At 41.0% G+C, this 24720-nt stretch overlaps 1 long non-coding RNA gene across 2 annotated transcripts in view; it reads right to left on the bottom strand.

The window, feature by feature from the left end:
• The window catches only part of LOC116284705 (uncharacterized), a 299362-nt gene extending 281358 nt beyond the window's left edge, over positions 1 to 18004 (bottom strand). For both annotated transcript variants that reach the window (XR_012062108.1, XR_012062109.1), the window contains exon 1: positions 17919 to 18004. This is a non-coding gene — a long non-coding RNA (uncharacterized lncRNA). The remainder of the gene's footprint in view (positions 1 to 17918) is intronic.
• Between the last annotated feature and the right edge of the window lie 6716 nt (positions 18005 to 24720).

Genomic DNA, 24720 nt, shown 5'->3' with positions numbered 1-24720 from the left:
ACCCTCTCTGACTGGAAGCCCACTCCTCTCTCAGGGAAATCTCCCTTATATCCTGCAATACCAACCTCTCTGCCTCTAGTGAGTCATTCTCAAGAGCTGCATACCTACTTACTGCCTCCCACCTCAAAGAAAAAAGTAAAGCAAAAAAGTGTTTCTTCTCACATCACATTCAGCTACTATCTCAATATTTCAAAACAGCTAACAAGTATAACTGAAAATTAATCTGATGGCAGATTTAACACCATCTATGGAATATTACTCGGTTATAAAAAAAAGAACGTAATTTTGCCACTTGCAAGAACATGGATGAACCTGGAGGGCATTATGCTAAGTGAAATAAGCCAGGCAGAGAAAGACAAATACTGTATGATATCAATTACATATGGAATCTAAAAAATACAACAAAGTTGTGACTATAACAAAAAAGAAACAGATACAGAGAACGAACTAGTGGTTACCAGTGGGGAGACAGATGAGGGGGTACCAGGGTGGGGGATTAAGAGATACAAACCATTAGGCATAAAATAAGCTGTAAGGATGTACAGTACAACACAGGGAATACAGCCAATATTTTATAGTTACTATAAACAGAGCCTAACCTTTAAAAATTGTGAATCACTATACTGTACACTTGTACCTTATATAATATTGTACATAAATTTTACCTCAATTTTAAAAAAAGGATTGCCACAGGAAAAAGCAACATTTTCCCATCTGCCCTGACTTCATACAGCTTAGACCTGCCCTTATTCTTCATGACTTGGGTTTTCTGTTTTATTTTAATAACAATATTTTATTAAAAAATATATATTTGCCATAAGCCATTCTAAAACATTTTTTGAAAATGAGTGTAATTTCTAAGAAACTAACACAAAAACATATGTATGGTCAGGGTTTTTCTGTTGAACAGAAACTGTGTTCTGTGGCCAGTTCTCATACTGCTACGCTCTGGGTTTTCCTTCTTGATCTTTCTAACATAGGGATTCCCCCATCCAGGCACTGCAGACACTTTGGGATGGGTAAATCTCCATTGTTAGGTGATGCCCTGTGCTTTGTAGAAGGTTTAGCACCTCTCTGGCCTCTACCCACCAGATGCCAATAGCACACACACCCCAAGCTGTGACAACCAAAAATGTCTCCACACACTGCTGAACGTCCCAGGGGTGCAGAACCACCCCTGGGAGAGAACCACTGCTCTAACAGCACATGGAATGGTTTTCCCTGGAGATGACTTTCCTGAAAGTCAAGGAATAAATTATGGTTTATTATCAACTATATGGGGAAGACTAGGTCAATTTGGGGGGCCTATTTACAGAGCAGAATGGAGAAAAGGGTGAAAACATGGAAAAATCTTAGTATCTCGTGTTTCTTCTTCACCACTTCACTGACTACACCTCACATAGGTTCTACTGAATGTTTATCATGAACTTAGAAAATTCGCGAGACTGGCACGTGAGGTAAGAAAAAAAAAAGAAGCTGCATTTATTTATGGAAAAATCTACCGTGGTCCAAGCAGTGTACTTGGTGTTTTTCATATGTTCTCTGCTATCCCACCCAATAGCGTAGGTAAGAGCATGAGTTCAATAGAACACAGACCTTAGTGTATCCTGTCGCAGCCACTTCCTAGCTATACAATGTTGAACACGTTGTTTAATTTCTTTGAGCTACAATTTCCTCCTCTGTACGTATGGTTAACAGTATTTTCTACCTCACAGGATTATTGTGAGATTTAAAGGCGACAACGCATGAGAAAACTCACAACACTTATGCTATAAGCATTCCCAGGTGGGAAACAGGAACCCTTAGTCTCTTAGCACAGTGAAGCTGGGACACATATAGGTCCTCCAGACTTCATGTTTTTTTAAAAAAAAAAAAGTCAGTGATTTCTTTTCCTCTCTTTATCTAATTTCTTTTTGCATACACTGCAACTTTTCAAGTTTTTCAGCCTCAGGAGATTAATGCTGTATGACAAATCATGTCAGACTAAAAGTGATCATGTCCTTTGGCTTATTTGCAGTAACAATTAATGAGCTGTTCTGAGACCCAGTGTCATCTGCAAAAACAAAAGTCCGAATGTTCAAGAGTGGGTGTGTTTTTAATGCACTCTATGAATAATAACAGCGGATTATAAACTGACGATGTGGGTCAAAGACTGGAGAGTAGAACTCTCATCATTCTCTTCCTCATGTTTTTTACCTTATCTTGGATATTATCATAGTTATGTAATGTTTTAAAAGCAGAATTTTAAACACTATGATTTTACTGAGTATACAGCCCCTTGAAATGCTCAGTTTTTGTCAATTTTGATATCACAGTAACAGAGAAATAACTAAAAAGTCATGACCTAGTAACTGCACAGATAACTGCAGTTCTCTGTCTCCAGAAAAACTAAATTAGACTCGGACAATAAGTGTAATATCATTACGGTATCTCATCACATGGATGATTCTTGGATAGCAAATATTGGTAGGGGTTCTAACAGCTGAATATGGAAGGGATCTTGGGGTCTTATTATAGACCACTGAGCAAATTACATGTCTCTACACAGTGCATGTTATAGTCCAGTGAGAAAAGTCCACTCATATATATACGTATGTATATATGTATGTATATAATATATGCGTATATGTATATATGTGTGTGTGTGTATATACTGCACTTAATTCTTACTTTGATTTAAATATGTTGTTTAGGCTCATACATTTAACCTCAAATATTTAAGGTTTATATATTATATATATTAAAGATCAACTCATAACCAGATCTGCAAAATCACTACTTGTATTTAAATTAAGGCAGTATATAATTCCCAGAGGATCCAGCTAGAAGAAGATATGTCTCTATTTTTTAAATGCTCAAAACTTCAATCACTGCATCAGGAAAATATAGATAGCTTTTAAACACGAAATCACCTGCAACCACAGCAGTTAACTATCTTGCACAAACAAAAATTATTTGATAACGGAGGGTGACTGATAGAATGATGTGTTACTTAACCAAAAGTCTAAGCTTAGACCGCTGTACAATTTCTCATGTCAGCCTGCGACATCCTCTCAGAAGCATCCCCCATCCCATTGCTGGGGCTCGTTCACCTGCAGGTATCTGAAAGGGTTGGTTTACTCTCCAAATGAACATTTATGCCGCCTCCCCCAGTCTCTGGGGGTCCATTTGCGGTGGTCCATTTCCACACAGACATTTTTATCAGGACCCCAGTGCCCCTCAAACAGGCCTTTCGGACAAAGCCTCTTTTAAGATGGCCCCAGAGCTATTCTGATGCTCTGTTTCTTCAACCACACTGCTTTGTATTCTCCCCAAGTAGCTGCTAACTTTGGTTTTAAGTCCTTTCCTTCATAAATAAGCTTAAGCAGTCTTGTACCTTGCTTTGAATGTGGGATTCTTGACATCAGTTATGTGGTTCTCAGTATTTGGGGTCTCGGCCAAAGTTAGACAGAGCACCAAATTAGCCCCCAGTTCCAAGGGCAACAAAGAATGCCTTCATTCATACATACGCACACACAGTCGCTCAACTTAATTTACTGAAGGTCGTCTAGTGTTTGGGATCCAGAGCCGAGGAAGCGGGGGTAGCTGTGACAGAACCAGTCATTCCTCCCACTGAGTAAGAGGAAGGGAATAAAATATGGTCACAGATGGAGGCAGTTTGTAAATCTGGTGACAGTTCAGGCTTATTTTTCACTCTTATCCAAATGTTTTCTTTTTCAACTGCATATAAAATAAGTGGTTAAAATATTATGTACACATGATGAGATCTTGGCAGGAAAGTTTAAGGAAACAGAAATGAAGCTATCATAATCATTTGATGAAAGACTAAATGCTCTTACTTTCTTACTTTAGCACTGGGTGGGATCAGATATATCATAAACGTATAAGCACAACTTAACCAAAGCGTTTTTTATTACTGCAGTACAAAAATGAATTAAACTGAGAAAAATTAAAGGTTAAAATTTCCTATGTTTGCAGAAAAGCCAGCCTACCAGGTGCTATCCATTTATTATCCTCAACAAAGAGCTTTAAGATAGCAACTGATTGTTTTAAGATAAGCTGCAATTTTTATTAAAGCCCTCTGAGGAACAATTAGGAGAAAACATTTGTAATGTGCAATTGATGTGCTGTACACCGTACAGTTAGACACAGGGAGATCCATTAATTATCCAACACCATCTAGAATATAAAACTCTATGTCTTGCTTTGCTTTACTTCTGCTCGGCTGAAAACGGGAAGAATAAGCTTTACTGCACTTTGTGATCCTGCAGAAGGGAATATTTAATATTCTCAGAGCATCATGTGGTTATACAGATGCATGAGATATTACAGCAAGAAAAAAAATTACATTATGTCTCTGGCACGTGAATGACAAAGAAAAAATCGCTTCCTACTCCAAAAGGGAAAATCACAGCATTACAGAATTTAAAACTTGAGGATGTCATTAGAACAGCCTCCTTGTCAGAAGGTGCCTAAGAATTCAGACTGTAGAAAAGCAATCATTTAGACTCGCTCGTCTCATAGTGCTGTCCCAAATCCCAACTCCGACACAGAGATGTGACTACACATTCCAGGGTCTCCTTTTTGTATAAACTGTAGTACCTAATTTTTCGTATCATTCATTCCAAGATGGAAATGCAGCTCAAAACACAGATTCAGAAACAGAAGTCCCTGGGCTTACATTCTGGCTCAAGAAACTCTTAGCTATGAGACCCTGAATCCAAACTTTTCGTGCCTTAACTCCTTCATGTGTTAACGAGATAATAATCCGTCTACCTCAGCGGGTTCTGAGGATAAAACTGCAACAGTGACTGATACACAGCAAATGCTTCCTATAAAACTTAAGCAATAAAGTGCATCATAATTCATCAACTTCCCTGTGCCTGTTTTTGCATTTTATTCTATTTATATTTTCACATGAAATCATTCCTCACAACCTGAAGTCAGATTTTCTTTCTTAACGCCTTCAAGCTCAATGCATATGGTGGGTACTCAGCAAAACTATTTCAAATGAATGCACTTGGGTTCAGAAACCTTTGTATGTGTTTGTCAAAAGTGAGAAAAACATACTTTCTGCACAAAGAGGCAGGTTCACTATAAAAAGATCATAAAACATTTCAATGATACGGTTTAAGTCAGTAAGAGATAAACACTGTTTCAAATGGCCAAGAGCTAAGGGAGGGGGGCCCCAGGGCAAGGAAAACTGAGCGTGAGAGTTTTATGTGGACGCAACAGCATTAAAATGTAGCATGATATTTTCTTTAACTTTCTACTTGGCTCCAGGTTCAGGGAAAGAGAATTTGAAGCAGAAAGCAAACCTGTTATGCTGACAAATTTCAAGGTTGAGAAAAATCCAATCTTTCCTGGAAGAAAAAATTTTTAAATTAGTTGTTTTTAAAGAAATTTTGAAGAAAACTGCTCTAAGTCTATGAAAAGAATGGTGGTGAGACAAATACAAACACATTTTCTTTTTAAGTTAAAAGATATAGAGTCAGTTTAGGAGCAGGGCCATAGGATTACCTGAAGCTTTATACAGCAAACTTTTTTTTTAACTTATATATAATCCCAGAGTTACCCCTGAATCTTCTCTTTTTCACACCTACTGCATCCTGTACATCAGGAGGTCCTATTGGCTCGACCTAAAAATTTAGATATACAAATCTAAATTTCTATGCCCCGTAACATAACTTCAAAACATATAAAGAAGAAACAGAAAAAGATCATAAAAATAAATTCATAAATTACAACCCACTGGAGGATTTTAAAACACCCACCAGTAATTCAGATATTAATCAGTGGAAAAAATCAACAACATCAAAGAACTGAACTACAAAATCTAGAAAAACTTGAATTGACAAGAATATGTTACTATACATGCATATGAATATCACACAGATAGAATAGAATGTACATTTATATCAACTACAGACTTTATGAAATAACCACATAATGATGTGTAATGATAGAAATTTAAGCCATGGGCATGGACAGACTCGTCCCTTACATACACAGGTAATGGGAGAAAAGGAAAAATTTTAGACAGAACCCTGAGTATGGAGCTGAGTGCAGCAGCAAATGCTTGCTTCTTTCCAAATCTAGTTCCTTAGGCTTAACTTCTTTTTATTTTTTTCAGCTTCAACTGAAAACATCCATCTGGATTTCTATCGGTGCATCAAGGAAATTATTTCCCAAATTTAATTATCTTATGTACCAAACGCATCCTCTTCCTTTGTGCCCTAGTTCAGAGGCTGAAATCTCTATAGGCCACATGACAGAGGCTCTCTTGCCTCTGGCTTCCTGTTGGGTTTGATCAATAAGAGTCTCTGAAGGGAGATGAGATCAAAGGGTGGGAAGATGAGGGGTCGGGGCGCTTACCGACCCACATCGCATCCCACCCCCGGCTGCATTCTGGCAGAGGCTGCTGCTTCCCCACTAAGGACCAGAGCAGCCTCGGCCACGGCTGGTGGCCGGCTGCCTTGTGAGCCCTCGCCGGCTCCCGCTGCGCTGAGTCCACCGTGGTACGTAGCTCTTTATTAAATCATTACTCGGTAAACCCTTTTAAGTGTGCTGTTTCCTGCTGGGGGACTGAGCGATCCCTCACCCATAGATTCCAAACTCAACTCTTAGACGAATGCAAACGTAATCATGTACCCCTAATAAACCAGCCAATCTTCAAAAATACAAATACAATATGCGTTGAAAGGCAGGGGGTTTTCCTCACAGAGGAGTATAAATAATTCAGAAATCACCATCCATTCCTGAATAAGCAAGTGCTCGGCTGCACAATGTGATTTATATTCCCTTGATTTTTTTTTTATACAAGCTTCACTAGTATAGAGTTTCCTGGCCTCTTTTATGTGAAGTCTGTTTAACAAACAGATACAACAGTAAAATAGTCTCCTGGCATTTACAATACTTTCATTTTACCTCTAAAGGATGTGTATCTTTGAACAGCAACTGTAAACACCAAAGCTATTTCCCGAGGGTTTTCTTTCTTTTAAGCAACTCCCTCAACTTTCTATTCTTTCTGTTGTTCACTTCTCTTGCTCAGTGGGAAATATTCAATGCCATTTCTTTCTGAGAAATAATTTATCTCCACTTTGCTGTCAGGACCCTTATTATCTGTGGATTAAAACCCATGCCTCCCATAAATCAACTTGATTTAAACTTCATCTCTGTCTCCCTTTGCTTCCCCTCTCATTCTTTCTCTAATCTTCCTCTCTCCATGCTCTTACCTCCTTTTGACTATTCATGGGACGGATATTTAGTCTGGCCATAAAGTTATGTGGTAAGGATGTTTTTTCAAGTGATTTACCTCAGCCATTCAGTGTAACATCCCTGAAGTTCTAACAAGGCCGTTCCTCAAAGACTAGCTCACCAGCTAGGTGGTAGCTCCAGCAATAGAAATGTGACAGGTAAATTGTATACAATCCTTGAAACCCTAAAGCAATTTGTTTCTGTTCCTTTGGGAGGTGAGGATAATCAGAGCGGTTTTTGGAGATGCAGGCAGGTTGACTCTGATTATAACCTGCCAATAGGAAAATGCTGAAAGACCAGAACTGGGTGAGCCCAGTAGGCTGACCCCCGGTCCCAGCAAAACAGGAGAAACCTGGAGAAAGACTGGGAGCATACAAAGGTGTTACCCTATGTTACTAGGCAATATCCATAATGCTGAGTGCACAGAAGGTCACTGTTAAAAGCACCACACCTGAGAATGTAACGTCAAACAGATGAACATTCTACCAAAACTCACAATTCTTCTGTCAGTTTAATATTCCAGGAAGACACAATGGATTACTTCTATTGCCTGGGCATTTAACAGTAATGCGATACACGATCAAAACAAATTCTAGTGCTTTAGAGCCCAAGCCTTTGCTGAAATGATCAGTCCTTTAGAGCCATGGGAAAAAAAAATATACTCTGGAGAATGCCATCTTATATACCAGACTCCTTGTAACCAAAGGCTTTGTGGTACCCTCAGGCTTAATCACTGACTCTGTTAAAAATGATTTCTACTTCTAAGTGATTTTTCATCTCGAGATTTCAAAGGACACTTTTAACAACAGAATGAAGTAGAAACGCTCAGCTAAAGAAAGTCCTGTTTGTAGCATTTAACTAACGGTCTTATACTGCTGTCTGTTTTCTGAGCAGAGTTCGAATTTTTTTTCTTTTTTCTTTTTTTTTTACATAACCAAACTCAGCTGTCTTATATCTTTCTGATTTCCACTGCAACCACTGCAGCCTTGGAGAGTACAACCAAAAAGATGGACCTTATCAATAGCAGGTTCGATACCCACTAGAGAATCAGCAGAAGCAAAGCTGCCTTCATCTCACCCTACGAAGCCCTCCAGCCCCTGAAGAGTCTCAGGACACTTCATCTACTCTCCTGGGTGGATGCTAAATTCTTTCACTGTTGCCCATGTAGGATGACATCCTCTCCCTGAATCCCTGAACCCTAAACTCTGCTGCTCTGGGACGGTTTCAGCATGATAGGCACTGGCATGGGCATGGCTTCAGTCTATGTAATGACCCACTGAAGGCATTCATGTGATTTCTTCAAGGTCTTTTTCTGTCCATATACCATTTTTTTCTTCCCTTTACCACCTACTTTATTCCAGCTGAGGTGTCTTGAGAGTCTAACAGATTTTGTTACAAGTTCACAAAATAATCTCTCAGTTTCTTGAAGTGATAAAGGTACAGCTCTTTTTACTCGCTCTTCCAGCTCCCAGGCACATAGGAACCACAGACAGATATACAAGGGTTGGGTCAAAGATCAAAGCATAGTGGCTCTTTCAAAAGTGCCCTTTCCTACTTGTAATCAGCGAGTCATTCTAGGCAGAACTCTTCTCTATTCAATAGCCTTATGGTGATGACTAAGACAAAAACATGGAGCTAACATATAGTAAATATATGATAAATATTATTATTATGATCTTATCATAGCTTGTTATAAGAAGAAGAACATTGGATCCAATCATGATTTTAGTTCCACTTCCTGCAAATCACATACAAGCCTCTTAACCTCTGTTTGGCCACCGTGAGCCAAGTCAAGCTTCACCTACACAGACACTAGTAAAGTCTAGTCACAAGTGATGTTCACGTATCTTTTTCCTACCCCAAAATCATAACTTTGGGAGTATGCATAGACTCATTTGAGATCTCTTTTTTTCTATGTTCTAAGCACTGTCTTAAAAGATTTACATCTATTACTGCATCCAATCCTCACAACATCTCTGTGATATATTTTTTATCTGTCACATTTTGCAGAAAAATAAACCAAGGAGGTTTAAAAATTCATCCAAGTAGCTACAACTAGCTAGTGGTAAAGGAGGACCCAGGGAGACCAGATGACCCACTAATGAAAGGCAGAACCCAATGGAAAACTCAAGTTCTTGACTTGCTGACTAGTGTCACCACAGCTGGTGACAACAGTGGGCTCAAATAAATATCCAGTCCCTCAATAGACTCACAAATTTAAAATCTCCAAAGAGCATTCCTGGCATTGATTGGAGGTGGCACTTCAGCACGGAGAATGCACTGTCTTTCTTCTCTGGAGGCTGAGCGCCCTGAAGTATGAGAACCATCAACAAAGTGTGCCCGGTGAACCCGCGTGCTTCTGCCCCAAACTGCACTGTCCCCGGGCCCCCAGGAAAAGCACCCCGCCCACCCTGCTGACAAACGTGTAACCTTCCACCTCGTCTAATAAGCATGTACCCGATCATTTTAAATTTTCCAAGGGAGAAAAATGCAGGGTTTAATTTAACCTGTGAGAGCACGGCCACCCCGCGTTTACTCTGGAATCACAGAATTAGCTCATCCACCCTGGCCAGCACGCCCAGGGGTAGGCTGGATGGGCAGTAACGTCAACCTGCCACCCGAAGTTGAACGTGTCCCGTGATCCGCGACGCCTTGCCGTCGGTGGAGGGTAAACCGCAGGGAGATGGGGGCGAGCTCCTCAGCTCTGGGGCTGGGGTTTGTGACCTCAACTCAGAAGCGAGTTCTGCTCCACACAGCCTGGGATGCCCCGCTCTCTCGCTAGTGCTCCGGGGAGGCTTCATGGAGCCCGAGGTAAACAATCACAAGCAGGCACGGAGCACCTGGCCCGGCGACCCCTCCTGTGCAGGAAGAGCTCGGGCTTGTCCCTCCCTGACACACCTTCCAAATCCAGTGCCAGGGCCGGGGGGCGGGGCGGGGGTCTCCACACCTGACTCCCCCGTCCACTGGGGATGCGCGCTGAGTGGAAGGAGACTGCACAGAGGAAGAAGCAATACAGAAGCGTGGGTGCTGAGTAGGGATAAGAGGGGACTTTTATCTGCCCTTCCTGAGATGGTCGTAACTCACTTCACCCAGCAGCAGGCCGTGGGTTTGAGAAGAAAAGGAGAGGGGGGGGCTCCTGAGTACATGAAATATACTCATGCCACCAAAATTCACCCTTAGCGCTGACAACAGCAGCCCGTGATTTAGGTAGGAAACCGCTCCCGGCGCCTACGCTGTTGGCTCAGAGGCACTGACGAGGCTACACGCCAGAGGGAAGACACAAAACAGGTACGATACTTGTTCCCCTTATGAAATCAAAAGCCTTGTCCTTTCATGGTATTATTCTGCATGCTCATAAACATGGATATGAATATATAACACAAAATAATGACTTCCAAAATGTGGCTGCTTGTATGGCATGTTATAATGAACATTTGTCATTTTTGGATGTCTATCATGCAAGCATTTTTTTCTACTTCAGGGGGATGTGGAAGTGGAGGTGGGGTTCCATCTCTCACTATCTAAAAAAAAGAGTGTAAATTGTCTTTCCTAGCCCTCTGGCAGTTGGGGTATAGGTGTCAGGTATAACATTAGCCAGCAGAGGTCCCAACTGAATTTTTGAATCTTTGAACCTTGAGAAAGTAATACAAAAAATTTCAGAGAAAATTAAAGCCTCCAAAAACACTAGAAAACAGAATCTACAATATATAAAAGGAATTGTATGACCATAACCAAGTAGCTTAACATCCGAACATCAATCAATGCAACACATTGTATCAGTAGAATAAAGAACAGAAACCATGTAATCATCTCAACAGGTGCCAAAAAAAAAAAAGCATTTTACAAAATTCAATACCACATCATGACAAAAACACTCAACAAACTAGGGATAGAACGAAACTTTCTCAAACTGATAAATAGTATCATTGAAAAACTAAGCTCGCATCACACTTAATAGTGAAAGAATGCTTTTTCCTTAAGATGAAGAACAAGATGAGGGGGGAGGGTGTAGCTCAGTGGCAGAGCATGTACTCAGTATGCACGAGGTCCTGGGTTCAACCTCCAGTACCTCCCCCAAGGATAAATAAATAAACCTAATTATCTACTCCCACCAGAAAAAAAGGGCAAATTTTAAAATTTCATTTAAGATAGCATTCTAAAAATAGAATACTTAAGAGCAAATTTATACAAACTACAAAAAAGTGGTTGAAAGAAATTACAGAGAGAATGTGTTTATTCAGAGCAGCGGCGGTGAAGTCAAGAGTCAAGCACTAGCAGAGAGTCTGAGGATGAAGACGCTGATAACAAGAGGGTCTGGTGTCCTGGAGGCCAGCCCAGTGAGGACGGAGCAGGGGACTGCTCCTATTCGCAGGATGGGATTTCTAGTTGGGACATGACTCCAAATTTGGGCCCACTTTCTGAGTCTATTTCCCTTAAATTCAGAGAACTGTGTGTTATTCTTTCAATAAATTCCAATCAGTCAGCATTGGTTTCTATTTTTTTATAACCAAGAACTCTGACTGGTACAGGTACCATTGCTGCTTAGTCTTTCTCCTTTTCTAATGATTTTGTTTAGCAAAAGAAAAGCCCTTATAATTCCTAAAATACATATAATGTGTGTATATATATATATATATATATATATATATATATGTTAGCACTTTGTAAGTGCCACGGCTTTCCTAACCTGTAACTCATTTTCACAGCAACCTTATAACTTAATAGTAATAACCTTGTAAGGCATATATTATTAATCCTATTTTTACAGATGAGAAAACCAAAGTTAAAAGAGTGCATGATTGTTTAAGAGAGAGCAGACTAGGGATGGAGACCGGGGTCTGGTGAGCCTAGGTCCTGAGCAATGTCTTCCTTGGTTTCTTGTTCTCAAAGCACAGAAAGCACGTTAGCTTGCCTCCCTCTACGGAGGGCAGCACTGCGGTCAGGTGGACCCCACACCAAACAACAAAGCAACTCAACAATAAGAAATAGTGACATGAGTTACTTATACGCAGTCAATGGCATAAGAAGCAGTCATTAACTGTTATGTTTTCAAAAGTGTTATTAAACACTTGACATGACATGACATGACAATATTAGTTGGAAGTTTTAGGATAAACACAGAAACAAATCCAACTGTGTAATATGCAGACAGATGTGCGTGTGTGTGTGTGTCTTATATACATGTGTACACATATATAATATTTTATAAAATACGAAGCATTAACAACAGAAAGACAAGGCAGGAAAAGGGTATAAATTTGGAGGAGAAACAGGAGTAGAAAGAGGTAGGCAGTTATAAAGACAATAAACAGCCCTAGCATTGGGCTTTGAGAGACAAGACTGGGCCCAGGCAATCCACCTTGCCATACTCACCAAAAACCTACTGTGCGTTCAGGGGCCTGACAGAAAGCCACGCCCTTCCTTTCCGTGTCGCAGATTCCTATCACTGTTCTATTGCGGTGGTTAAATCTCCGCTTTCCCAACAGCCGAGTTCTCCCATCCCTTCCTCAATGCTGACCTCGCCTGGCCGTTTTTGATATTGCAAGCCTTCCACTGGAAACCCTATGGAGGCAGCTGTCAACCTGTTGTTCTCATCACCTGTTGCAGCGGAGCTGAAACGACCAGAGATGCCTGAGAGGCCATCGCTGCTGCATAACCCTCAGTCTCCCTGGTGTCAGTCTTGCCATTACCGAAGTCCAAGTTCACCATGGGGGGGCGCCCTTAAGAACTCCCTCACCACCAAGCCCTGGGCACCGGAGATTTCTCTGTTGTGGACACCTTTAGACTCAGGGAGTTTTTCCCAACGGGGTTTCCAGCACTGATCTGAATTTTCTCCCTCTCATTTGTGTTCCCTGGTTTCGTGCCTTTCTGCTCACATCTGTGCCCTCCTTCTGCCTAACTGAACAGTATGACGGGCTTTGATCATTGTGAGTCTCCACACTGGCCCATAAAATGACTGAATTTGGCAGCAACATCAATTATGAGAGAAGGAAGGCTGGGCCCTTGGACGACTGAAATTCCATCTGTCACTCTGCGGAACTCTCAGTGTTAAGGGGCTGCGTCCTAACACCTAAAACGAGGCTCCAAAGGTCTCCAGCTGTGGTTGAAAACAATGCCTCTTTCTGACCGGTTCTCCTGGACATCACTCCACCACCAAGCAATTTCATGGGTCATAAAACTGTTGCAGTCACTAATGGCCAGCCGGCTCTCTCACCAGCCCTGCAACCGACCCAATACGGTCACTTGATAAGGGCATTTGTCAGTCATTCAAGCAATATTTTCTCTTCATGCCGAGAGTTAATTGCTGGCTAGGATAGAATTAGAAAGCAGAGTTTTAACCATGAAGATTATCCAACTGGTAAAATGCATTTGATGCCGTTTATATTACGGTCATAGCCCGACAAACAATTTGAGATGGGCGATTTTAGGTGACACAGATTTTCAATAATAGCCTTGGGGTTTTCTAGGGGCCTTCCCCTTAGAAAGCATACATACAATTTTGAGTGTTTCTGAGCATATTTGTGGTCAGTCTTTCTGAATTTAAGTTGTTACAAAGCCCGTTAAATTACATAAATTTCACCCCAGGAATGAGAAAGAGGAGAAGGGGGAAGTGGAGAGGCAGCAGTTGTCACCACAGTGAAGCCAGTGTGGGGCCATTTAAGCACGACGCCGTGAAGCCTTGGGTTTCCAGCCTGCGGTGTCACAGTTGGAAGCACTGTCCTCAATCACGGTTTCCATTTTCATTGAATCTTCGTATTTTGCCTCCAGCCTGTCTGCTTTCAATTTAAGTCTAGTTTATTTCAGGCCTTGGGCCTGCGGCCGTCCTGCTAATGACAGGGTCGTATAATCTAAACAATCTGTCTTTGTTTTCCTGGGGTGCAATCTCTTTGCCTTTGCAAAGAGTCTAGAAACATCGAGTCCCCATATTACACAAACATGTGATGAAGATAAATATAACTATAAGCAAACAGGGAGCATCATAAACGTTCACGGATATAGAGAACAAACTAGTGGTTACCAGCGGGGAGAGGGAAGGGGAGAGGCGCATGACAGGGGCAGGGGATTCAGAGGTACAAACTACTGTGTATAAAATAAGTAAGCTACAGGGATCCACTGTACAGCACAGGGAAGACAGCCAATATTTGACAACTGTAAATGGGCTATAACCTTTAAAAACTGCCAATCACTATATTGTGCACCTGAAATTTATGTAATATTGTACGTCAACTATACCTCAATTAAAAAAATTTTTTTAAAGAACCTACACTTGGTCTTGACACTGAACATACGACAGAAGTATATATTAGCTAGCATGTGTTGGTTTCAAGAAACAGAACAAGCAGCTAAAGCTGGTTTAATTGGTAAGAACGGTTATTTCCCTCCCATCACAAAAGTTCTGGACACCAGGCAGTCCCAGGGTCTGTGTGGTCACTCAACAACAGAATGAGACCCGCGTTCCAGACTGCTTTCCGCTCTGCCACCCTTAAATTACTGGCTCTCATTTTTGGCTTTTCTCCTTGGCGTGGCGAGATAATCAGCAGAGCATCAGGCAGAAAATAGGAAATTTTATTTGCAAGCATTTTTTTTTTAATCAGAGTTAAATATTTCCCAGAAACCACAGAGCTGATTTCCATTCAGGTCTTTATGGCCAGAATTGGGCCCAGTGCCCGAGTCCCAGCTGCTAGACATGCAGCAAAGACAGTATTTTAGGCATTTTCGGCAGGATGAGGATTCTGCCAGCAAAGAAACATCAGTAAACTCATAGGATGCATGAGCAGTCAGCACCGTCGGCCACACAGTATAAGGGACACTTTACTTTCAAAGAGCTTACACTTGACTGTTAACAATAACATCATTCTGTTTGCAGATACTAACTACTGTATATAAAATAGGTAAATGACAGATTTCTACTATATAGCACAGAGAGCCATATTCAATTCCTTGTAATAACATATAATGGAAAAGAATCTGAACAGAAAATACGGGTATGCATATGTATAACAGAATCACTTTGCTGCACATCTGAGACTAACATTGTAAATCAAGTATGCTTCAGTAAAATTTTTTTTAAAGGAAAAAATTTTTGCAGTAACTTATAACGAAAAAGAATATGAAAAGGAATCTGTGTATGTATATGTATGACTGAAACAGGATACCGTACACCAGAAATTGACACACGATTGTAAACTGACTATATGTCAAAATAAATAAATAAATAAACAAATAAATAAATTCTTTAAAATAACATCGTTTTGGATGTGACTGACAGTTCACAAAGTGCTTGTGAATAAAGTACCTCACTTAGTCTTCCTAATACCTTGCAAAATAGATTAAATTACTCTTCCCATGCTTTTAAGGAGGAAACTGAAACTCAGGATGGAAAGAGGCTAGTAATATAGAACAAGTCAAGCCTCCTTCAACCTTGTAAAGTCTAGCAGTATGCAAACACGGGAACTGTGGGGAGAGACTGGAATTGGAATGGAGACATTAAGGCCCAGAGACTGAGTCAGGGGAACCAGGACTCCATTCACAGGCAGAGCACTACCGGAAATCAGCTAACAGTCCAGGAGAGGTGGAGGTCAGCAAACAAGAAAAAAAAAAAAAGGAGCACCCAATGAATGGGTAAATTTTAAGACAGGGATCATAACAGCAAGATCAACTGAGAAGTTTAGCTCCACACAATTTATTGGGCACTTAACTCTCTGTGCAAAGTTCAGGCTGGGGAGAAAATCAATTTGAATCAGACTTAGTCTCTGCGGTCTAAGAGCAGAGTCTAATAGGGAACCAGTTAGTTAATGTCCTGATAGAAATATGCAGCTCAATATCCCATGACTATTTGAGGAAAGAAAGAAGGATGGAGGCAGATTTTAGGCACGAGGCAGTATATTCACTAAACATTAAAGAAAGGATAAAGGCCATGAAAAGCAGGCTTTCTGCAAACTAACGTAAAGTCAGCTAAAAGTTTTCCCTACTCTCGGTAATTCTTAACAAAATTAACGTGACCTGCCGTCACAAAGGAACTTCTAGTCTTGAGCTGTTGGGATGTGCTCAGTTGAATATAGTCTCAATCACTTCTTTTTTCTAATTTAAAATTCTTCTGTGATTATTCCATTCAATGGAATTCTCAAAAGAGAGGTCAAAAGCAGAAATTTACCAAAAAAAAAAAAAAAAGAAAAAAAACAGTACTCACTGGCATTGTCTGTAGGGGAGGTCACAGGGAGGCAAGACCACCAACTGACCCGAGAGCTGAACCCAGGCAACTGGAGGCCCCTCAACCCCGTCCCCTGTCCTTGGAATGTATGTTCCACCCACCTTTCCCACAGCTGGAGACATTTCAAGGACGTAGCCCTAAGAAAGTAAGATGTTGTTCGGACCATCTGGACTCAACACGTGACTGAACCCAGTCAAGGCCTCTACTGAACTTCTAAGATTCTGACGGACAGGGGTGGAGATCTGCTTACCTTGCACTTACCCGGGACAAGCCTCATATGTAACTTCCCTTGCTTACTAAAACTGCCTCCTACCAATCTGAAGTATCTGCCTCTTTCTTTGTTCCCTCCTTGCCCTCCTTGTATAGGGGCCAATTTCAGATTTCATCCATCAAATTCCCAGGGTTGCAAACCAACCTTGTCTGACCTTCAAGTAAATAGAGCAAATCCAGATTTGTGGTCATGTGAATTCTGCCATGCACATGGCCTTCCAAAAAATATTTCAGGGACCAGTCATCCAAGTGTCATTTAACATCTCATGCAACAATCATAGCTTATTGCATACGAAGGTGAAAACTGTTGCTGGGATGTGTACAGTTGATGGAGAACGGAAGCAGCCTCCTGGGCAGCTAATAAAAGGCCATCTGGAGATACCCTTCAACACTGATGGTACATTTCATTTTTTTTAATGCACTGGAGATCGCATGGAAAATTAGGTTTTGTGAAAGCTAGCAAAGTGGCATGCCTTTCCTTGGGACTTTGTCACTTATATTCATAATATTATTTCTAAACTGACAAGGTGACTCAAATCAAATCCATTTTCAGAACTTTCTTTGGCTGTACTGCTGTAGATTTCTATATATCACAAATCCACACCTTGGAAACAGACTAAATAAATATCGTATCTCATGTACTAGAGTCTTCTGCTATCTTTAGTAGTCAAGGTAAAATAGAAAGCCTGATTATTTCTCCTTCCAGCCTTAACTGAGTGAAAAATTGTGCCCACTGTCTTATTAGGGAATCCACACAATTGTTTTCTCTCTCCCTGAGGGAAGTAAAACTAACACTCTTCAGTGTTTACTCTGTCTGAGGCATATATTCATACAAAAAAAAAAAAACATTCAAGGAGGGCATTAAAGTATACAGAAAACTGGGGCTCAGCGGGACAAGTGGATTAAGCTGCCCAGAATCCAACATCTGGTAAGAGGCTGAAATAGAACCTGGGTCAACCTCATGCCCAAGTCCATGCTCTTTCTACACACAACTGGACATGATTCACTGAGGTGGAGCTGAGTTATGACATCCTGGGTGCACCATCGTAAAAACCTAAAGAGGAAGCTTGATCAACAGCACGGAAGGCAGAAAAGGGAAAATGTATTTTCATACTTGAGTCAGAATCCTAGAAACAGAGGCCGCAGGAGGGTGACCTCCCCACCAGCGCCGCCCACTCACCAGCCCTTAGGGCAGTCCGAGGGTTCCCGGGTACCTTCCCAGACTCCGATTGGGTCCCCAGACTGCATCTGAGACAGGAAGACAAGAATACAGCCACACTGGGGAAAAAAAAAACCGGGTAACTACCTGGGCAAAACAGGCCTTGCAAACTAAAGAACAAAGGCCCTGGGGCCTGAGTCCCAAAGAGAAAAAAAAAAAAAACCGGCTTAAAAGATTCACTCTCTTACAGGAGCAAGTATGCCTAGCTGCCACAAGACGAGAAGCTCAATTATCAATTTTAACCTTATTTTGTTCCTGTGCTTTCTTGCAGAAAATTCTCATGCATGTCTTTCCCACTTCCATGCCTGAAAGCCACTGCGCAGCCACCTGCTGCTGACTAAGGCGTAGGACGATTTCTGGAAATTACCAGTGATTATGAGACAAACCTTCCCTCTCATTATAAAAGCAACTGGCTCCGTAAACTGGGGGCTGGCACTTCCCCTCTCATCTCCCTTGTGCAGGAGCTAGCTTGTCTATCAAAAGCTTCTCCTGCCTAAAAGTTTCCTGCAAGCGATATTCATCTCTATTAACTGTCGAAGAATCTAGAAAGGGTCCCGTAACACATGAGAAGGGGAAAGCCGGAATCCAGCACCCATATCCTGGGGAGGAGGCACTCCGGCGCGGAGGACGGTCTCGGGGTGGGAGGAAAGGTCCAGGGGGAGACAGAAGGTTCCAGAAAGTAGCAGGGAGCCGAGGATGGGGGCAGGGGAGGCCTGGCAGGTGCAAGGCGAAGGAGCCGGGAGTCCGAGCCGAACCGGTGTAAGGCGCGGGGAAGGGACGCTCTGGGGCTACTGGCTGGGGCCCGAAGGCCGCTCGCTCACTCACCTCTGTCGGGCTTTTGCGCTGTGACGGCCCGGAGAGACGGCGCCCGGGACGCGGCTCCGGCCGGCCTGTCTTCCTTGCAGCCTCCTCGAGGCCCCGGGGGCGCGCAGGCGGGGTTCCCAGGAGCCCCGGGCGCCCCGGTGGGGCGGGGTCAGTGTCCTTCCCGCCAGGCCGCGCCGGCCGCTCCCGTTCCCGCCTTCCTCCGGGGGCCGCGCTCGGGGCCCCGCGGGGACCGGGACAGCCCAGGGCCCCCTCCGAGGGCGCACGGGGCGAGGGGACTTACATTCTGGGCTCTTACTACCTCCCATTTCCCCGGTGCCCTGGAAAGGCTACGGGCACACCGAAGCTGCCTGGTGTGTGTTAAATTAAAAGCAGCTCAGGAATGGAAAACACTACAACCATCAACACCCACAACTAGTCAGCTTCCACATCACCTGCACATCTTCAGCACCGTTTACTGGCCTCTCAGCAAGGAAAAAAATGTTTTCTTTTAGCCCTACGTGCGCGCACGCGCACACGCACACACACGCATGCGTACACACAAATACACGCAAATACACGCGTGTATACCTGTTAAATATAAATCATTGGGAGGAGGGATGAATTAGGAGTTTGGGATTAACATATACACACTACTATATATTAAAGATAATGAACAAGGACCTACTGTACAGCACGGGGAACTATATTCAATACCTTGTACTAGCCTATAGTGGAAAAGAATCTGAAAAAGATTTATGTATTTATGTGTGTAACTGAGTCGTTTTGCTGTACACCTGAAACTAACACAACATTGTCAATCAACTATACTTCAATAAAAAAAATTTTAATTTCAAACTTTTAACAGCAAATTAAAAAGAAAAATTCAACTTATTTCATGAAAATAGTTTGACAGAGGAAATGTGTCCATAGAGAGGAGGTGCCCGTGCAGCATTCTCCAGCATACATACTACTTTCCACTCTCCGTTCTGTGTGGAGCCCACAATTCTTGTTGACATTCTCTTTAGGAAGTGTCCTGTCATATGTATGTTGGGAGCTCCTGGTTCTTTAATCAATTTTGGCGTCAGCAAACTCTTATCTTCATTGGGAATAAATGGTGGGATAGCAGGGTGGATCGGAGCATAGGTCGTGCACAGGTAATTAAAAAAAAAAAAAAGACGACGACTTGGCTACCAATTTCCCATTGTTCAGGAAAACCCATTGCAAGAATGTGCCTCAATTTTCCCTTCTTCTCTGCCCCTTCCCCCATTCTATTACTCACACAAATACCCTTTTAATTCCCTTAGCTCTTTTATAATCTTTTCTGGATCAAAATGCATGTGTGCAAAAAGATCTAATATGAATTGTCAACACTTCTCCCAGTTATTTACAATTTACTCAGTCCTAACTGGAATTAAAGATGTGATCTCTGTTAAAGGACCTTCCAGCACAACTAAGCATGCAAGAAAGTACATTTTGGGCCAGTGTCTTTGAAATCATACTAGTTGATTATTTATTCTCTTAGTCTACAAATTTATTGTCCAACTGAATAGTGACTTTGATGAGAATCAGAAATTTTGATGCTCATCAAAGAGAGAAAAAAAGTAGCAGAGTAAAATGTTATTTTCTATCAGGTAAATCATGGTAATCCCACATCCTCAAGAAAACAAGAGGAAAGGTATCTCATAGAACCATTTTTATTCCACTGAGGAATGATTCATACCCACAGACTGGCTAACAATTAGATGTTTAAAAAACCCTTAACCAGATTCTTAGCAAATGGAAGTCTAGAATTATCTCAAATATCTTCTGTATTATATTAAAGTCTCACATTGGAGGGCAGAAAAGACATTTTAAATCTTCTTTTTTTTAAATTGAAGTATAGTCAGTTTATGTTGTGTCAATTTCTTGTGTACAACATAATCAGTCATATATTTATTCTGACAGAAGATTATCACTAACACTGTTCTGTGGACCATATGGTCTAACGAGAATGACAATAGGACAGACTATTTGAAGTAAAGACAGTCCAGGAAACCTGAGAATCAACACTGTTACTCCACTCTTCCACACCACTAAGCAAGCTCTAGGCTAAGCCTTCAGTTCACAGGAATATTTGAACACCAAAATGCCTCTGCTGTAGACATATGTAATGCTTACTGGCCATGGGGAGGTCTGTTAACACACAATAAAATCTTGTATGTTTTTATTTTCTGAAAGCAATAGCATATTAGAATTTAACAACTGATAGTCAACCAATAAAAGTAGTACATTACATGAATTCATGGCATGAACTATCTGAATTGACATTTTGTCCATGATCTCAGAATCGCAAGGATATTTGAACAATCCCCCAAGGTGTTATTAAATTCTGCATTTCTCATCCTTAAAGGACTTTAAGGGAATTTATATATTGTGTTGTGTGTGAATACTCTTAACATCACTCCCTGTCCTCATGGTAATGGTAAGAGGAGGTCAGTACAACAGTAAGAGGTTTGAATGCAGAGGGAGGAAACAGACCATGAAGAATAGGTAACTTAACATGAGTCAGTGTGATTTAGGAATGGATTTACTGAAAAGAATTCAATAATAATTTCATATCCAAGGTCATATTCTAGCTTCACTGCTAATGAACTAATCATCTTAGCACAGATGCAGCACAGTTCATGAACAATTACCAACTTCTAGTTTTACTGACCACAGATCACAGTCATAAAGGATGACATTAGGTGCATCTAGGCAGATTATTAAAGAGATTTTCTGAGAGTGTTTATAGCAACAATGGGTCTCCAGGTTGGGCATCATTTCAAACATTGCTTCAGGGAAACAGAATAATCCTGAACTTAGGGAGACACCTACAGGCACATTAGAAAAAAATAAATAAATAAAAGGAGGATCTGAAAAGCAGAGAACAGTAGCATTATGTTTAATCAGACAAACCAAAATGATTTTCTTTGAAAATATTTTTGAATGGTGAGAGCATTCTTCATAATGATAAGCACAATCAGACAAGAATATCTTAGTAACGCATATATACGTATATTAAAATTTTATCTTTCAACCTAGGGCAATTTATGAAGATCAAGCTTTGTCAAATGGCCTAAAAAGGCATGGTCCACATTCCTTGGAAATGGGTCAGGATTTACCTACTGGTAGAAATAACATTAGTTACAATCATCATCATTATCATCCTTATTTTTACTGAGTGTCTGCCAAATAACAAGTATATTTAGATATTTATCACTTTGGGTTTTTTTTCCCCCTCATTTAAAATAAAAATACTCCTGGTAGAAAAAACATGGTTCACACTAGCAGACATTTATGCCATAACATAAATGGTTTTATTAGATCCTTTTTTTTAAGAAGGGTTTTGAGTAATATGAAGTGGATAGGAATTTAAAGATTCAAGAAGAGGCTGATGGTGACATAAGGCATAATCTTGTCTTTGGACATAGATCTAAGGCTGATTAACACCCCCTCACCTCTCCTCTCCATTCCCTGAACCCCTACTCCCCAAAATGGAAATCAGAGGAAGAAATCATCCCATTTTCTTTTGTTTTGTTACTTTATCTCTCCTACTTCCATGCAGGTTTTGCTCAAAAAGAATGCCTCTTCAAACCTCTCCCCCACTTCCTACATTACTATTATAATATTTATATAACACTTAAATTTCCATTAAGTTGCAGGAAAAGGATTTGACATCTTCAAAGTACTCCAGAGACACCATTCTAGGGTATTTCCAAAGCTAGACAAGCTTCTAAAGCTCAGGGACTGACAAAAAAATCATTAGAAAACAAATCCTGTAATTCTACTCTTTCCTCATTTTGACATTATGCCAGTGCATCCAGTTGTGAAATCACTGCACATCAAAAAAGATCCACAAAAGAACCACTAAAATCAGTGAGGGGACAGGGAGACAGCAGATTCCACACAGCAAATCCCTGAAGATCAAGAGCCTAGTTTTTTAGAGTTAAAAGCCAGATTCTGTCAATTCAGTCTTCCAAAATAAGATCATATCCTCTCCATCTTTGCCATCTCTGCACCTAAGCAGATAAGCTTACTTAGAATTTCTCTATTTTATTATTGTAAGTCTCTTATCTCTAGTCTGGCCTCCGTTAAAAGGCATCTTCCACACAGCTGTTATGCTAAAACACAAATCCTACCAGATTATCTTCCTGCTTAAAACCCTTGTATGAGTCTGTCTTTATCTTCAGCATAAAGTTTGAGTCCCTTAACTGTACAAGCCTGTGTACATGATCTGCCCCCGCCTATCTTCCCAGTTCCATGTCTTAACATCCATTCTTCAATAATGATAATAAAATAACAATAATACTAACAACTAACATTTATAAAAACACATACCATATGCCAGGACTGTCCTATATACTATTTTATTGTGGTAAAATATATACAACATAAAATTTACCATGTTAGCCATTTTTAAGTGTACAGATCTATGGCTTTAAGGACATTCATACTGTGCAACCACCACCAGCATCCATCTCTGGAACTTTTCTATCTTCCCAACAGAAATTCTATACCCCTTAAACATTTAATTTCCCATCCCCTGCTCTCCCCAGGCCCTGGCAAGCACCATTCTACTTTCTGCCTCTATGAATTTGACCTAGGTACCTCATATAAGCAGAATCAGACAGTATTTGTCCTTTTATGACTGGCATATTTCACTTAGCATCTTGTCTTCAAGATTCATCTGTTATTACGTGTCAGAATTTCCTTCCTTTTTCTGGCTGAATTGTATTCTATTGTACGTATATACCACATTTAGTTTATCCATTCATCTGTCGATGGACACTTGGGTTGCTTCCACCTTTTGGCTATTGTAAATAATGCTGCCAGAACATAACATACATACATTAATGTACAAACGTGTTTGAGTCTCTGCTTTCAGTTCTTTCGAATATATACCCAGAAGTGGAATTGCTGGGCCGTATGCCAATTCTGTTTAACATTTTTGAGGAATATCATCTTCCACAGCAGCTTTGTACATTCCCACCAGCAATGTCAAAGGGCCCTGTGATAGTTACTGTACGTGTTAACTTGACTGGCTGGGGGTACCCAGATTAAACATTATTTCTAGAGGTCTGTGAGGGTGTTTCTGATGAAATTAGCATTTGAATCAGTGGAACTGGTGAAGCAGACTGCCCTCCCCAATGTGAGTGGGCACCATCCAATCTATTGAGGGCCTAAATAGAACACAAGGTAGAAGAGGAAGGAATTCACCCCTTTTGTCCTGATCTACAATTGAGCTGGGGCATCTCACATCATCTTCTCAGGCCCCTGGACTGGAATTTAAGGCATGGGCTCCCCTGGTTCTCAGGCCTTCAGGCTCAGACTGAATTACAGCACTGTCTTTCCATAGACATCAAACATAGCCAACCCTCCCAGTGTCCATCAGAATACCATCATTCTGGAGGAAGACATGTTAATAACCCAAGCACTGTCATTTCAGGGGATATTTATATGGATCCACTTTCCTGGATCTTGAGCCCAGCCCAGCAATAGCAAGGTCACATGCTCATGTCCAGGAAGAAAGTAAAGTCACACTTGAAGAAATATTCTGCCACTCCCCACTCTGCTCCAACCCTGGGTCTGATTTTAATACCCTTGTCAAAGTAGTTCTGGTAGAATTTGGCTGAGAACCACAATAATAATATATTCCCTACATAAACCCTCTTCCACTATTTTTTCCAAGATAGGTAGAATTATTTATTCATACATGGGTTATACTTTCTGGTGTTCAAGTCAATATAATGTTAAAGAATGGGACTAATCAGGTTTTATTTTAGGTAACGTTTAATTCCTGAAATAGAAAGGAAATAGATTTATAAGAAATATTTCAAATAAATGTCACAATTTTAAAAAATAATACATTTGTCTAGAGTTTCTGATAAAGTATTGAGCATGTGTTATAGAGAGTTTATAAGGGTAAATTTTTAAATTT

The sequence above is a fragment of the Vicugna pacos genome, chromosome 20 (genome assembly GCF_048564905.1).
Source record: "Vicugna pacos chromosome 20, VicPac4, whole genome shotgun sequence".
Classification (NCBI taxonomy): Eukaryota; Metazoa; Chordata; class Mammalia; order Artiodactyla; family Camelidae; genus Vicugna; species Vicugna pacos.
The sequence above is the reverse complement of the archived record's forward strand: the minus strand, read 5'-3'. Positions and strand labels throughout refer to the sequence as shown.